This window comes from Ranitomeya variabilis, chromosome 2, assembly GCF_051348905.1.
Source record: "Ranitomeya variabilis isolate aRanVar5 chromosome 2, aRanVar5.hap1, whole genome shotgun sequence".
In the NCBI taxonomy this organism is placed as follows: domain Eukaryota; kingdom Metazoa; phylum Chordata; class Amphibia; order Anura; family Dendrobatidae; genus Ranitomeya; species Ranitomeya variabilis.
Window position 1 is genome coordinate 219,117,839 of NC_135233.1, and position 16,860 is coordinate 219,134,698.

Consider the following 16,860-nt stretch of genomic DNA (forward strand, 5'->3'; position numbering starts at 1 on the left):
TGTAATGTTAGCTGGGAGGGAGAAGCCCCCCAGTTGTTAGATAGCAACGTATTTGTTTAGTTAGCGCTGGACAGGCTAGGATTTATTTTTATGTTTTGTTTTCTGTATTTGCTTTCACTTTAATAAACCTGACCTGAGGTCAGTCAACTTGGAAACCTGCTGTCGCCTCAGAGTTCAATGCACAAACCACGTGACCTTTGACCCCAGCAAAGGCGATCCCGGAGTGTTTTGTCACATTGTGGTGGAGAACGCGGGCAACGCGTGGCACAGGCGACAGTATGGAAGACGTGGTGAAAGCCCTAGCACAGTCCACTGCCATACAGCAGCAGGCCACTGCGGCACAGCAGGAAGCTAATCGCTTGATGGACGCACAGCTGAAGGAGTTACTGGACATGACGGCTGCAGACCGCCAGCTTCTCCAACAGGTGGCGCAACGCTTGGTGAGCATGCCTGAGGTTGACCCGGAAGCAGAGTCCAGGAGGATCCATGTGAGTCGATACTGGCAAAAGCTGACCGCAGAAGATGACGTAGAGGCGTACCTGACAACGTTTGAGCGGACAGCGTTGAGAGAGAAGTGGCCGAAGGAACGATGGGCCGATCTAATTGCTCCGTTTCTCTCCGGTGAGGCCCAAAAAGCTTACCATGACTTGGACCCGGAAGTCGCTCAGGACTTTGAGAGGCTGAAAGCTGAAGTCCTGGCCCGGCTGGGTGTGACGACGGCTGTCCGTGCACAGAGGGTACATCAGTGGACCTATCAGCAAGATAAACCACCGCGATCGCAGATGTTCAACCTGATCTACTTGATAAAGAAATGGCTGCAACCCGAGGTACTGACAACTCCGGAGATAATCCAGCGGGTCGTTCTGGACAAGTACCTGAGAGTACTACCACCGGCGCTGAAAAAGTGCCTGAGCCAAGGAAATCCCGCGACAGCGGATCAACTGGTGGACTTGGTGGAGCGTTATTCCGTGGCGGAAGGACTTCCTGATGATACCGCTACTACCCGAACTGTACCTCCTCCTCGTGGAACCGGTAAGACTGTTCCAGGGACTGCGGGGGAAGGAAAATTGCCAAAAACTGTGGGGGAGGAACACGGGACTGCTCGCACCCCGAGATCAAGGGTGTCGGACTCTGGTTTCAATAGGGGGCTTGTTAGGTGTTTCCGTTGCCATGAGAAGGGCCATGTTTCTGCGAACTGTCCTGTTACCACTGAACCCATGCAGTGCGATGTTATGGACTCTAAGAAACGCATGTCTTTGGTTACACAGCTAGTAAGTGTGAATGCGGGTCAAAATGATACAGTAAAACATCTGTGTGAATTGTCTGTAGATGGGAAAAATGTTGTGGCATTACTAGACTCTGGAAGTGTGGTGACTCTAGTGAAAGCCAGTCTGATAGCACGACCAACTAGTCCGTCTGACAAGTTTTCTGTAACGTGTGTGCATGGTGACACCTGCTCATATCCTACAGCGGTCATATGTATCTCCACTCCCTATGGGTCTGTGCAACACAAAGTGGGACTCGTTCCCGCATTATTACAGGATATAATCTTGGGAAGGGATTTTCCTCTTTTCTGGCAGTTGTGGGAGAATCAGTTACTCCTTCACGGTAGCTGTGACCGTGAATCTTCTCCCATGCTACCTGGAGGTCCCGAGCTCCTGGAGGAGACCCCACAGGAAGATGCTGCTGGGGAGACTAGTGAATCTAACCTTCAGTACCACTTCTCAGTTATGGCGGGGGAAACTGAGGAAACTGAGGAAACTCAGCGAGAGGCGGAGGCAGACAGCCATCCCGCACCCTGCCTACCAGATTTGGGAGTCCAGTTGGATGACTTCCACAGCGAACAAATGAAAGATCCTACCCTGACTCAGGCTAGGAAAAATGTAAAAATGATAGATAGCGTACCCGTTGAACCTGACACTAGGCTAGCGTACCCGAACATGGTTCTTGAAAATGATTTACTCTACCAGGTAGAAAAAAAAGGGGAAGACACTGTGCAGCAGTTAGTGGTACCCAAACCTTATCGGCGGAAGGTACTGGACCTGGCCCACGGACATATAATGGGGGGACATCTGGGGGTACAAAAAACCACAGAAAGAATATTGCATTGTTTTGTGTGGCCTGGAATACACAATGATGTGCGTAACTATTGTGAGTCCTGTCCAGAGTGCCAAATCTCAGCACCTAAACCACAGTACTGTAGCCCTTTGGTACCCCTCCCTATCATTGGGGTCCCTTTTGAGAGAATTGGGATGGATTTGGTTGGGCCCCTTCCCCGGTCCGCACGTGGGCACCAACATATCCTCGTCATCATGGACTATGCCACTCGCTACCCAGAAGCCATCCCTTTGCATAACACTGCTACCAAAACGATCGCCAAAGAATTGGTGCAAGTCTTTAGTCGGGTAGGAATTCCAAAACAGATACTCACCGACCAGGGGACTCCCTTTATGTCGAGGGTAATGAAGGAGCTCTGCAGACTCTTACAAATAGATCTGTTGCATACATCTGTCTATCACCCTCAAACAGATGGGTTGGTTGAGCGGTTCAATAAAACCTTAAAACAGATGCTCCGGAAGGCGATAGACAAAGATGGGAAGAACTGGGATTACTTGTTACCCTATTTGCTGTTTGCCATTAGAGAAGTTCCCCAGTCTTCCACAGGGTTCTCGCCTTTCGAGCTATTATACGCCCGTCGTCCACGTGGACTGTTGGACGTCGCAAAAGAAACCTGGGAAGGTCAAGTCACTCCCTTTAAAACGGTGATAGACCATGTAACGCAAATGCAGGACCGTATTGCTGCTGTCATGCCCATTGTTAGGGAACATATGTTACAGGCCCAGGGAGCCCAGAGGCTAAGTTATGATAGAGGCGCCAAGGTCCGTACGTTTGCACCCGGGGATAGGGTGTTGATCCTAATCCCTACGGTGGATAGTAAATTTCTGGCAAAATGGCAGGGCCCCTTTGAGGTCATGGAACGAGTTGGAGAAGTGAACTATAAAGTGCACCAGCCTGGTAAGAGAAAACCAGAACAGATTTATCATGTGAATCTGATAAAACCCTGGAAAGACCGCGCTGCCCTAACAGCGGATCTGCCCCGTCCGGTTTGCTCACCTACCGTACCGGAGATGCAGATTGCCGAGACTCTCTCTGAACGACAATAATCTGAGGTTAAGCAGTTTTTGTTACAGAACCAACAGTTTTTCTCGGAAAAACCTGGCCAGACTAGGCTAGTGAAACATGAGATTGTCACAGAGCCTGGTGTCACAGTTCATGTGAAGCCGTACCGGATTCCGGAAGCACGCCGTGAAGCCGTCTCCCGGGAGGTGAAGGCAATGTTGGACTTAGGAGTCATTGAAGAGTCGCATAGCGCCTGGTCCAGTCCAATCGTGTTGATACCTAAGCCGGATGGCTCTATACGGTTTTGCAATGACTTTAGGAAACTGAATGCGGTTTCTAAATTTGACGCCTACCCTATGCCCCGGGTCGATGAGTTGATCGATCGGCTGGGTAAAGCCCGATACATTACGACCCTGGATCTAACAAAGGGGTACTGGCAGATCCCTCTGGCCGAGGCGGCCAGAGAGAAGACGGCATTTGCTACACCGGAAGGGCTGTTCCAGTATATCTACATGCCGTTTGGACTTCACGGAGCCCCAGCAACGTTCCAGAGATTGATGGATCGAGTCTTGAGGCCCCACAGGCAGTACGCTTCTGCCTACCTAGACGACATCATAATTTACAGCGTGGACTGGGAAGCTCACCTCCGGAAGGTACAGGCGGTGATTGATGACCTGAGAGACGCAGGCTTAACGGCGAGGGGTTAAGTGCAGGAATAAAGGCTGACCAGCTGGAGGTTTCAGGTGTCAGCCTGGGGCACACAGAATGCCTGTCTGTGTGAGACAAACGTGAGTGAGAGCTGTGCTCATGATCTGTGTAATGTTAGCTGGGAGGGAGAAGCCCCCCCAGTTGTTAGATAGCAACGTATTTGTTTAGTTAGCGCCGGACAGGCTAGGATTTATTTTTATGTTTTGTTTTCTGTATTTGCTTTCACTTTAATAAACCTGACCTGAGGTCAGTCAACTTGGAAACCTGTTGTCGCCTCAGAGTTCAATGCACAAACCACGTGACCTTTGACCCCAGCAAAAGCGATCCCGGAGTGTTTTGTCACAGTGTCTTTCCACCCGTATCCAGCTAACTTGTGGAAAAACACTACATTGGATAAAGTAGAGGAGGGTTTTTGGGCCTTGCAGCGCCGTTTACGGCTGTCTGCACGGTCTCCGTGTGACTGCAGCTCGCCCTGTAGTCTGTGAGCAGCCATAGCCTGGTTGTATCCAGCTCAGGGTTCTTCACTGCGTCATACCGTAAAATCAATTTTCCTTTTGTTTTAAGTAGTGCAGGCTGCTGCACATTTTTTCAAAAAATTCCTATTAGTGTCTTTCCACCCGTATCCAGCTAACTTGTGGAAAAACACTACATAGGATAACGTAGAGGAGGGTTTTTGGGCCTTGCAGTGCCGTTTACGGCTGTCTGCACGGTCTCCGTGTGACTGCAGCTCGCCCTGTAGTCTGTGAGCAGCCATAGCCTGGTTGTATCCAGCTCAGGGTTCTTCACTGCGTCATACCGTAAAATCAATTTTCCTTTTGTTTTAAGTAGTGCAGGCTGCTGCACATTTTTCCAAAAAATTCCTATTAGTGTCTTTCCACCCGTATCCAGCTAACTTGTGGAAAAACACTACATAGGATAACGTAGAGGAGGGTTTTTGGGCCTTGCAGCGCCGTTTACGGCTGTCTGCACGGTCTCCGTGTGAGTGCAGCTCTCTCTGTTGTCAGTTCAGCCCCCCAAAAATAAATAAATAATAAAGTTCACCAAACACAACACTTTACATTTCTGTAGGCCACATTAGCTCATATTAAAGTCTAGTCCACACTTTAGAAAATTAGTGTTTCTTATACCTGTTAGGACTCGGAGCTGTTCAGGAATAAGCACACAAAGCCGTTAGTACTTTTCTGCTTATCTTTATCAGTCAACCAAGATGAAGAAGGCAGGGAGTAAGGCACGTGGGCGTGGGCGCGGAGCAGGGAGAGGACGTGGGGATTCTGTGCCTGCTGCGGGCACCGGTGACTCCTCAGCACCCAGTTTCACCAGGGAACAGTCCTTCATGCACAGCTTTGTCGCAGAGCGCCGTACACCGCTGCTGCGTGAAGAACAAATTGAAGCCGTTGTCGGATGGATGGCAGCTAACGCATCAACTTCAATTAGTGCCACATCCTCTCAGACACAGAGCACTGGAGAGCACCCATCTGTCTCTTCACCACCTGCCAAATTGCCCAGGCAGACAGAGAGCCCAGGACAGGAGCCGTCTCTACTTCTGTTCTCTGAATCTCTTGGCTTGGAAACAGGGGGCCAGCCAAGCAGCATTGGAGAAATGGAAGAAGAGGCAGGGTGCAGTGATGCCCAACAGCTTTTTCTCTCTGAGTCTGAAGAGGCGGGTGGGCCAGTGCCTCCGGTCACCACATCGCAGGACGCATCCGCTGATGACACTCAGGTGCCACTTTCTGGTGCGTGCTCTGCTGCTGAGACTACCCAGGAGGAGCAGTTGATGGCAGAGGGTAGTGTAGATGATGAGGTCCTTGATCTATCTTGGCGTGAGGGACAGGAAGGTGGTGGGAGCAGCTCTGAGGAAGAGATTCCCCGAACGGGCCAAAGAGGGAGAGGGAGGGGGAAGACTGCGGATCCTGCAGCCTCCGCTTTGGCACCCGTTAGGAGCATGTCTCTTCCAAAAGCCAAAAGGGCGCTCCCAAGACTTGCAGTGCCTGGTCCTTTTTTGACACAGTTGCAGATGACATTTGCTATGTCAAATGCAAGGTGTGTCATCACAAAGTCAAAAGAGGTCGAAATGTCAGCAACCTCAATACCTCCAACATGTGGAAACATGTGTTCACCAGGCACGCGGCGGAGTTCGAAAAACACACTGAAGAGCTAGGCCAACCAACAGCGGCAGCTACCACCTCTTCAGCTCGTGTTGCCTCTTCCTCCAGCTCACACGCAGCTGGTTCGGCTTCCTCCCAGGATCACCGTGGAAGAACCTCTGGCCCTGTTGTCCAGAGACCCACTGTAATTCCACCCGCAGCACCACGTTCCCAGTCATCCACACACTCCCAGCCCAGTCTACAGCCATCGGTAGTACAGGCATGGGAGAAAAGGCGGCCTTTCTCGTCAAACCACCCACGACCACAGGCTCTGACTGCAGGCATTGCCAAACTTCTGTCACTGAAAATGCTGCCATTCAGGCTGGTGGAGACTTACAGCTTTCGTGACTTGATGTCATTGGCAGTCCCACAGTACAATGTGCCCAGCCACTTTTACTTCAGCAGGCAAGCTGTCCCTGCCCTGCACAAGCATGTGGAGGGGCACTTAAAACACGCGCTACTGAACGCCGTCAGTAGCAAGGTCCACCTCACCACCGATGCGTGGACCAGTCAACATGGACAGGGGCGATACCTTTCCCTCACTGCCCATTGGGTTAATGTTGTTGAGCCGGGTACAGATCGTGCGAGTGGCGCAGGACGTGTCCTGCCCACTCCAAGGATTGCAGGAATCCATTCTGTACGCATTGACTCCTCCTCTTACACCAGTTTCTCAGAATCATCGCTGCAGGAGCCGTCACAGTCCACCTCCACATGGACCCGTGATGAACGTTTACCTGTTACGACCGACATGAGCACAGCCATGGCCAAACGTCAACAGACCGTCTTGAAATTAATTTCTTTGGGGAATCGAAGCCACACAGCGCAGGAGCTCTGGAATGCCATCAAGCAGGAGAGCGATGTGTGGTTTGGGCCAGCAAATCTCCAGCCAGGCATGGCAGTGTGTGATAATGGCCAATGGTGGCAGCTCTGGGCCTCGGCAACCTCACTCACATCCCATGTCTGGCACATGTGCTCAATTTGGTCGTGCAGAGTTTTTTGAGGGACTATCCGGATCTTGATGCACTGCTGCACAAGGTCCGCCTAGAGTGTGCTCACTTGCGGCGTTTCAGCACGGCAAAATCGCGCATTGCGGCTCTGCAGCGCCGACACCGCCTGCCGGAACATCGCATCATATGTGACCTACCTACCAGGTGGAATTCCACGTTACATATGTTGGAGCGGTTGTGTGAGCAGCAGCAAGCTGTAATGGAGTACCAGCTGCATCAGGCGCAAAGAAGTCGCACTCCGTGCCGTTCAGACTTCACAACCACAGAGTGGGCCACTATGAAGGACGTCTGCCAGGTTTTGCGTCCCTTCGATTATTCCACGCGGATGGCGAGTGCAGATGATGCACTAGTCAGCATGACTGTCCCCCTTATCTGCCTGCTTGAAAAATCACTGCAAGTGCTAAGGGATGATGTTGTGGAAGAGGTGGAGGATGAGGATTCACCATTTCCATCATCTTCTGGACAGTCAGCACCACGTGGTTCCTCACAAACGCGTAGGCAGGGGACACTTTGTGAGGAGGATGAGGAGGAGTCAATGGAGGAGGAAGACATCCGTCCAGAGGAGGGAGTTACACAATTGTCCAGTACTCAGTGTGTACAGCGAGGGTGGGGTGATGACGAGCGGGCAGAGATCACGCCTCCAGCAGGGGACAGCGTTTCTTGGCCAGTTGGCAGTCTGCAGCACATGGTGGATTACATGCTGCAGTGCCTGAGAAACGACCGCCGCATCGCCCACATTCTCAACATGTCTGATTATTGGGTGTTCACCCTCCTCGATCCTCGCTACCGGGACAACGTAGAAAGCCTCATCACACCGTTGAACCGGGAGCGAAAAATGCGGGAGTACCAAGAGACACTGGTGAATTCCATCATCTTCTCCATTCCAACTGAGAGAAGTGCTGCTAGTGCATTACAAAGCAGCTCAGTGCGTCCAGGCAGTGGAGGAGGCTCTGCACAAAGAGGGAGCAGAAGCAGTGCCTCTGCCCAAGGCCGTATGGCCCAACTGTGGCACAGTTTTGTGTGCCCGCCACAAAAGTCTACACCATCACAGACGGCTCCAGTCAGCAGGAGGCAACGGTTCCGTCAGATGGTGACAGACTACATGTCTTGCCCTCTTGCTGTACTCCCAGACGGCTCTTCCCCTTTCAAGTTTTGGGTCTCAAAGCTGGATACATGGCCAGAGCTAAGCCAGTATGCATTGAAGGTGCTGGCTTGCCCTGCGGCTAGTGTACTATCGGAACGCGTCTTTAGTGCTGCAGGTGGTGTACTAACTGACCGTCGCATGCGACTATCCTCCGATAACGTTGACCGGCTTACTTTCCTGAAAATGAACAAGGCCTGGATCTCGCAGGAATTTGCCACTCCTCTTCCTGATTAAATAATTAGGTGACTGTCTACAGTATCCAGGTCTCCTGTTGTGTTCATCTTTCTACCACCTGAACTTAAATTCCTGGGCTCCAACACCGCCAGTTGAGGCTCAGAAGTGCCGTCTGCACAGTCAAAACATACGACCCAGTGTTATTGGGTTTCAGTAACGTCAGCTGATCCCCAGCTGTGTAGCCGGCAATGTGTCCTGTGACCGCCACGCTGACACAACAACTTAAATGTAAGGGAACCTGTCCCCCCCCCCCAAGGTGTTTGTTACTAAAAGAGCCACCTTGTGCAGCAGTAATGCTGCACAAGGAAAAGGTAGCTATTTTTGTTTTGCTCCTTGCACGCGCAGAACTTAACACTTATAAAATGTGTCCACTGATACCGTAAAACCGTCCCGGAGGTGGGACTTTCCTTCGTAATGTGACGCAGCACAGCCGTCATTCTTACCCCCCCCCCCGGCGACGTGCGCCGGCTCCTCAGCATTGTTTGATTCTGTCTCGAAGCCTGCGCTGTTATGTTATCCCTTGGCCAGGCACACTTAGCGCTGCCCGTCTTCTGACATCATTTGGTGTCAGGCTGGCTGCGCCTGTGCGGCCGGCCGCGCTGGCCGAGATCCCGCCTCGCAGTGTCTTCTGATTTAATCCCACTGCAGGCCTGAGATCCATGGACATGCGAAGAAGCCGTAGGGAGGGGAGTGAGAGGCGAGGATATGCACTGCGCATGACCACGGATCCCAGGCCCGCGGTTGGATTACATTAGATGACACTGCGAGGCGGGCTCTCGGCCAGCGCGTCCGCACAGGCACAGCCAGACTGACACCAAATGATGTCAGAAGATGGGCAGCGCTAAGTGTGCCTGGCCAAGGGATAACATAACAGCGCAGGCTCCGGGACGGAATTAAACAACGCTGAGGAGCCGACGCACGGCGCCAAGGGGGTAGGAATGACGGCTGTGCTGCGTTATATTACGAAGGAAAGTCCCACCTCCGGGACGGTCTCACGGTATCAGGGGACACATTTTAGAATATGTGTTTAGTTCTGTGTTTGCAAGGAGCATAATGAAAAGAGCCACCTTTTCCTTTTGCATCCTTTGTGCTGCACAAGCTGGCTCTTTCAGCTACAAACGCCTTGGGGGGGGGTTAAAGGTTCCCTTTCGACTTTCTCCAATTGGGCTTCGGCCTACACTGTGTTCCTCTGCTCCTCCTGCTGTCCCTGGGCTCCAACACCGCTAGTTGTTGTCCAGAAGTGCTGTCCGCACAGTCAACAGTCGCTCCTCTGTTATTGTGGTTCAGTAACGTCAGCTGTTCCCCAGCTGTGTGTGTGGAAATCCCTCCTATCTCCTCCACCTCCTCCTCCTCATCCTGCTGTCCCTGGGCTCCAACACCGCTAGTTGTTGTCCGGAAGTGCTGTCCGCACAGTCAACAGTCGCTCCTCTGTTATTGGGGTTCAGTAACGTCAGCTGTTCCTCAGCTGTGTGTATGGCAATCCCTCCTCTCTCCTCCACCTCCTCCTCCTGATCCTGCTGTCCCTGGGCTCCAACACCGCTAGTTGTTGTCCGGAAGTGCTGTCCGCACAGTCAACAGTCGCTCCTCTGTTATTGGGGTTCAGTAACGTCAGCTGTTCCCCAGCTGTGTGTGTGGCAATCCCTCCTATCTCCTCCACCTCCTCCTCCTCATCCTGCTGTCCCTGGGCTCCAACACTGCTAGTTGTTGTCCGGAAGTGCTGTCCGCACAGTCAACAGTCGCTCCTCTGTTATTGGGGTTCAGTAACATCAGCTGTTCCCCAGCTGTGTGTGTGGCAATCCCTCCTCTCTCCTCCACCTCCTCCTCCTCATCCTGCTGTCCCTGGGCTCCAACACCGCTAGTTGTTGTCCGGAAGTGCTGTCCGCACAGTCAACAGTCGCTCCTCTGTTATTGGGGTTCAGTAACGTCAGCTGTTCCCCAGCTGTGTGTGGCAATCCCTCCTATCTCCTCCACCTCCTCCTCCTCATCCTGCTGTCCCTGGGCTCCAACACCGCTAGTTGTTGTCCGGAAGTGCTGTCCGCACAGTCAACAGTCGCTCCTCTGTTATTGGGGTTCAGTAACGTCAGCTGTTCCCCAGCTGTGTGTGTGGCAATCCCTCCTATCTCCTCCACCTCCTCCTCCTCATCCTGCTGTCCCTGGGCTCCAACACCGCTAGTTGTTGTCCGGAAGTGCTGTCCGCACAGTCAACAGTCGCTCCTCTGTTATTGAGGTTCAATAACGTCAGCTGTTCCCCAGCTGTGTGTGTGGCAATCCCTCCTATCTCCTCCATCTCCTCCTCCTGCTGTCCCTGGGCTCCAACACCACTAGTTGTTGTCCGGAAGTGCTGTCCGCACAGAGCCAAACACCTCGCCAATGTGTTAGTGGGGTTCAGTAATGCCTGCTGCTCCCCTGCTGTGTAGCCGGCAACGTGTCCTGCAACAGCCACGCAGACACAACAACTTAAATTTAAGGGAACCTGGAAGCCACCCCCCCCCCCAGGCGTTTGTTACTGAAAGAGCCACCTTGTGCAGCAGTAATAATGATGCAAAAGGAAAAAGTGGCTCTTTTTGTGGTGCTCCTTGCACACGCTGAACTTGACACTTATGAAATGTGTCCCCTCACACCGTTAAACCGTCCGGTCGGAGGGACTTTCCTTTGTCATGTGACGCAGCACAGCTGTTATTCTTACCCCCTTGGCGCCGTGCGCCGCCTCCTCAGCATTGTTTGAATCTGTCCCGGAGCCTGCGCTGTTATGTTAGCCCTTGTCCATGCACACAGTTTGCGCTGCCCATCTTCTGACATCATTTGGTGTCAGGCTGGCTGCGCCTGTGCGGCCGCGCTGGACGAGATCCCGCCTCGTAGTGTCTTCTGATTTAATCCCACTGCGGGCCTGTGATCCATGGACATGCGCAGTGCATATCTTAACCTCCGCCTTTCTCTCATCTCCCTCAGCCTTCTTCAGACTGTGTGCCGTCAGCTGATCCCTAATAGCATGCCACGGCCATGACGCCGCACAGTCTGAAGAAGCTGGAAGGAGGGGAGTGAGAGGCAAGGATATGCACTGCGCATGCCCATGGATCACAGGTCCGCAGAGTGATTACATTAGATGACACAGCAAGGCAGGATCTTGGCCAGCGCAGCCGCACAGGCGCAGCCAGCCTGACACCAAATGATGTCAGAAGATGGGCAGCGCAAACTGTGTGCATGGACAAGGGCTAACATAACAGCGCAGGCTCCGGGACAGATTCAAACAACGCTGAGGAGGCGGCGCACGGCGCCAAGGGGGTAAGAATGACAGCTGTGCTGCGTCACATGACAAAGGAAAGTCCCTCCGACCGGACGGTTTAACGGTGTGAGGGGACACATTTCATAAGTGTCAAGTTCAGCGTTTGCAAGGACCATAATTAAAAGAGCTAAGTTTACCTTTTCCAGCATTAGTGCTGTACAATATGGCTCTTTCAGCTACAAACCCCTGGGGGGGGTTAAAGGTTCCCTTTCAACTTGCTCCAGTGCAGGCTTCGGCCTACACTATGCTCCTCCTGCTGACCCTGGGCTCTAACACCGCCAGTTGGCGCCCAGATGTGCTAGCTGCACAGAGAAAAACACCAGCCAATGTGTCAGTGGGGTTCAGCAAAGCCAGCTGTTCCCCTGCTGTGTAGCCAGCAACATGTCCTGCAACAGCCACGCAGACACAACAGACCTAAAGCTGCCGCCAGTGCAAGCTTCAGCCTACACTCTGCTCCCTCTACTCCTCCTGCTGACCCTGGGCTCTAACACCGCCAGTTGGGGCCCAGAAGTGCTGGCTGCACAGAGCCAAACACACGCCACTCTGTCAGTGTGGTTCCGCACCGCCAGCTGTTCCCCTGCTGTGTAGCCGGCATCATGTCCTGCAACAGCCACGCAGACACAAGAACTGAAATTGAAGGGAACCTGTCCCCCCTCCCCAGGTGTTTGTATGCTTTACAGCCACCTTGTACAGCAGTAATGCTGCATGTGTGCAAGGTGGCTCATAAACTTATTCTCCTTGCACATGTCGAACAGAACACGTCTACAATGTGTCCCCTGAGACCATTAAAACGTCCCTGAGGTGTGACTTTCCTTTGTAATGACACGCAACAACCCCCTTGGTAGCACAGCCCTTCTTCTGACATCATTGTTTGGCTGGCTGCGCCTCTGCGGCCGCCCTGCCCGACACAACGCCCCTCGATGTCTTATTTATTTTGACTGCGAGGGTGTGATTGACAGGCATGAGCAGTGCATATCTTCGCCAGGCTGTCACTCTGCTCCTTCCGCCTTCTTCAGACTGTGCGGCTTCATGGCCGTGGCATGCGATAAGGGATCAGCTGACGCCACACAGTCTGTAGCAGGTGTAAGGACACGAGCGAGAGGCGAACATATGTACTGCGCCAGGCCATGAATCCAAGCCCCGCAGTGTGAAACACTGTAAAGACACTGCGGGGCTGGGATTCATGGGCATCGCGAACCGCACCAGCCGACATGAAATGATGTCAGAAGACGGGCAGCGCATGGCCAAGGGATAACGCAACAACGCAGACTCCTGTACATCAAAATGCGATGCTCAGGAGACCGCGCCAAGCACCAAGGTGGTATTTTTGCCAGCTGTGCTGCGTCTCATTACGAAGGGAACTCCCGCCTCCAAGACAGATTGACTGTATAAGGGCCAAAATGTTGGACGTGTTTCATTCAGCTTGTGCAAGGAACAAAATTAAAAGAGCAACCTTTGACTTGTGCAGCACTACTGCTGCATAAGGCGTGGCTCTTCTAGTTTGTAACACCTGAGGGGGGGTTAAAGGTTACCTTTAAAATTGGTTCAATTAGGCTTCGGCCTACACTCTGCTCCCCCTGCAGAGCCTGGGCTCTAACACCGCCAGTTGGTGCCCCGAAGTGCTGGCCGCACAGAGAAAAACACCCGCCAATGTGTCAGTGGGGTTCAGCACCGCCAGCTGTTCCCCTGCTATGTAGCCGGCAACGTGTCCTGCAACAGCCACGCAGACACAAAGCTGCCGCCAGTGCAGGCTTCGGCCTACACTCTGCTCCCTCTCCTCCTACTGACCCTGGGCTCTAACACCGCCAGTTGTTGCCCGGTACTGCTAGCTGCACAGAGAAAAACACCAGCCAATGTGTCAGTGGGGTTCAGCACCGCCAGCTGTTCCCCTGCTGTGTAGCCGGCATCGTGTCCTGCAACAGCCACACAGACACAAGAACTGAAATTGAAGGGAACCTGTCCCCCCTCCCCCAGGCGTTTGTATGTTTCACAGCCACCTTGTACAGCAGTAATGCTGCATGTGTGCAAGGTGGCTCAGAAACTTATTCCCCTTGCACACGTGGAACTGAACACGTCTAAAATGTGTCCTCTGTGACCATTAAACCGTCCCTGAGGTGTGACTTTCCTTTGTAATGACACGCTGCAACCCCCTTGGTAGCGCTGCCCATCTTCTGGCATCATTGTTTGGCTGGCTGCGCCTCTGCGGCCGCCCTGGCCCACACAACGCCCCTCGGTGTCTTATTTATTTTGACTGCGAGGGTGTGATTGATGGGCATGAGCAGTGCATATGTTCGCCTGTCGCTCATCTCCTTCGGCCTTCTTCAGACTGTGCGGCTTCATGGCCGTGGCATGCGACAAGGGATCAGCTGACGCCGCACAGTCTGAAGCAGGTGTAAGGACCCGAGTGTGAGAGGCGAACATATGTACTGCGCCAGGCCATGAATTCCAGCCCCGCGGTGTTTTAACAATGTAAAGACACTGCGGGGCTGGGATTCATGGTCATCGCGAACCGCACCGGCCAACATTAAATGATGTCAGAAGATGGGCAGCGCTAACAGCGCAAGGCCAAGGGATAACACGACAGCGCAGACTCCTGTGCAGCAAATAACGACGCTCAGGAGGCCGCGCCCAGCACCAAGGTGGGATTTTTGACAGCTGTGCTGCGTCTCATTACAAAGGGAACTCACGCCTCCAAAACAGTTTGACTGCTTAAAGGGAACCTATCACCCCGTTTTTTAAAGATTAGATAAAAATAGTGTGAAATAGGGGCAGAGCTGGGCTTTACATTAGTGCCTTTTTGGTGCCTTTATTCCCCCGTTAGGCTGCCGAAATACCTTTGTGAAGTGGCCGTTTTGTCCTGTCACTCAAGTTGGTCAGGTCGGATGGGCGTGGTTAAATAGCAGTTCCTCCCCCACCTCTTGCGTTTCTCTGCGAAGTTTAGTCCCGCCGTTGGCGTTGTGTTTAGCGCCTGCGTAGTAACGTCGAATTTGGCGCCTGCGTATTATGCTTTGCCCAACTGTGGGCATAGCATAATTTACATCACTGCGCATGCGCGGGTCGTAACTTTAGCCTTGGTGCCCCGGAAGTGATCATATGGGCATAGTGTTTATCTGGATGCCGGTAAAATTTTCTCAGCCCGAACTGCGAGCGTAAGTTTGGTGCCAAACTTACGCTCACAGTTCGGGCTGAGAAAATTTTACCGGCATCCAGATAAACACTATGCCCATATGATCACTTCCGGGGCACCAAGGCTAAAGTTACGACCCGCGCATGCGCAATGATATGAAATATGCTATGCCCACAGTTGGGCAAAACATAATGCGCAGGCGCCGGAGGCAAATTCACTGCGCATCTGGTAAGAAAAAGCGCGATCTGTGCCATTCACAGATCGCGTTTACGAAAGACACGCCGAGAAGCAGGGGGGGAGGAACCGCTATTTAACCACGCCCATCCGACCTGACCAACTTGAGTGACAGGACAAAACGGCCACTTCACAAAGGTATTTCGGCAGCCTAACGGGGGAATAAAGGCACCAAAAATGCACTAATGTAAAGCCCAGCTCTGCCCCTATTTCCCACTATTTTTATCTAATCTTTAAAAAACGGGGTGATAGGTTCCCTTTAAGGGCCTAAATGTTATACGTGTTTCTTTCTGCGTGTGCAAGGAGCAAAATTAAAAGAGCAACCTTTGACTTGTGCAACATTACTGCTGCCCAAGCTGTGGCTCTTGTAGTTTGTAACCCCTGAGGGGGGGTTAAAGGTTACCTTTAAAATCGGTTCAATTAGGCTTCGGCCTACACTCTGCTCCACCTGCAGAGCCCGGGCTCCAACACCGCTAGTTGCTGTCCGGAAGTGCTGGCTGCACAGAGCAAAACACACGCCACTCTGTCAGTGGGGTTCAGCACCGCCAGCTGTTCCCCTGCTGTGTAGCCGGCATCGTGTCCTGCAACAGCCACGCAGACACAAAGCTGCCACCAGTGCAGGCTTCGGCCTACACTCCGCTCCCTCTCCTCCTCCTGCTGACCCTGGGCTCTAACAACGCCAGTTGGGGCCCAGAAGTGCTGGCTGCACAGAGCCAAACACCTCGCCAATGTGTCAGTGGGGTTCAGCACCGCCAGCTGTTCCCCTGCTGTGTAGCCGGCATCGTGTCCTGCAACAGCCACGCAGACACAAGAACTGAAATTGAAGGGAACCTGTCCACCCTCCCCCAGGCGTTTGTATGTTTCACAGCCACCTTGTACAGCAGTAATGCTGCATGTGTGCAAGGTGGCTCAGAAACTTATTCCCCTTGCACACGTGGAACTGAACACGTCTAAAATGTGTCCTCTGTGACCATTAAACCGTCCCTGAGGTGTGACTTTCCTTTGTAATGACACGCTGCAACCCCCTTGGTAGCGCTGCCCGTCTTCTGGCATCATTGTTTGGCTGGCTGCGCCTCTGCGGCCGCCCTGGCCCACACAACGCCCCTCGGTGTCTTATTTATTTTGACTGCGAGGGTGTGATTGATGGGCATGAGCAGTGCATATGTTCGCCTGTCGCTCATCTCCTTCGGCCTTCTTCAGACTGTGCGGCTTCATGGCCGTGGCATGCGACAAGGGATCAGCTGACGCCGCACAGTCTGAAGCAGGTGTAAGGACCCGAGTGTGAGAGGCGAACATATGTACTGCGCCAGGCCATGAATCCCAGCCCCGCAGTGTTTTAACAATGTAAAGACACTGCGGGGCTGGGATTCATGGTCATCGCGAACCGCACCAGCCAACATTAAATGATGTCAGAAGATGGGCAGCGCTAACAGCGCAAGGCCAAGGGATAACACGACAGCGCAGACTACTGTGCAGCAAATAACGACGCTCAGGAGGCCGCGCCCAGCACCAAAGTGGGATTTTTGACAGCTGTGCTGCGTCTCATTACAAAGGGAACTCACGCCTCCAAAACAGTTTGACTGCTTAAGGGCCTAAATGTTATACGTGTTTCTTTCTGCGTGTGCAAGGAGCAAAATTAAAAGAGCAACCTTTGACTTGTGCAGCATTACTGCTGCCCAAGCTGTGGCTCTTGTAGTTTGTAACCCCTGAGGGGGGGTTAAAGGTTACCTTTAAAATCGGTTCAATTAGGCTTCGGCCTACACTCTGCTCCACCTGCAGAGCCCGGGCTCCAACACCGCTAGTTGCTGTCCGGAAGTGCTAGCTGCACAGAGCAAAACACACGCCACTCTGTCAGTGGG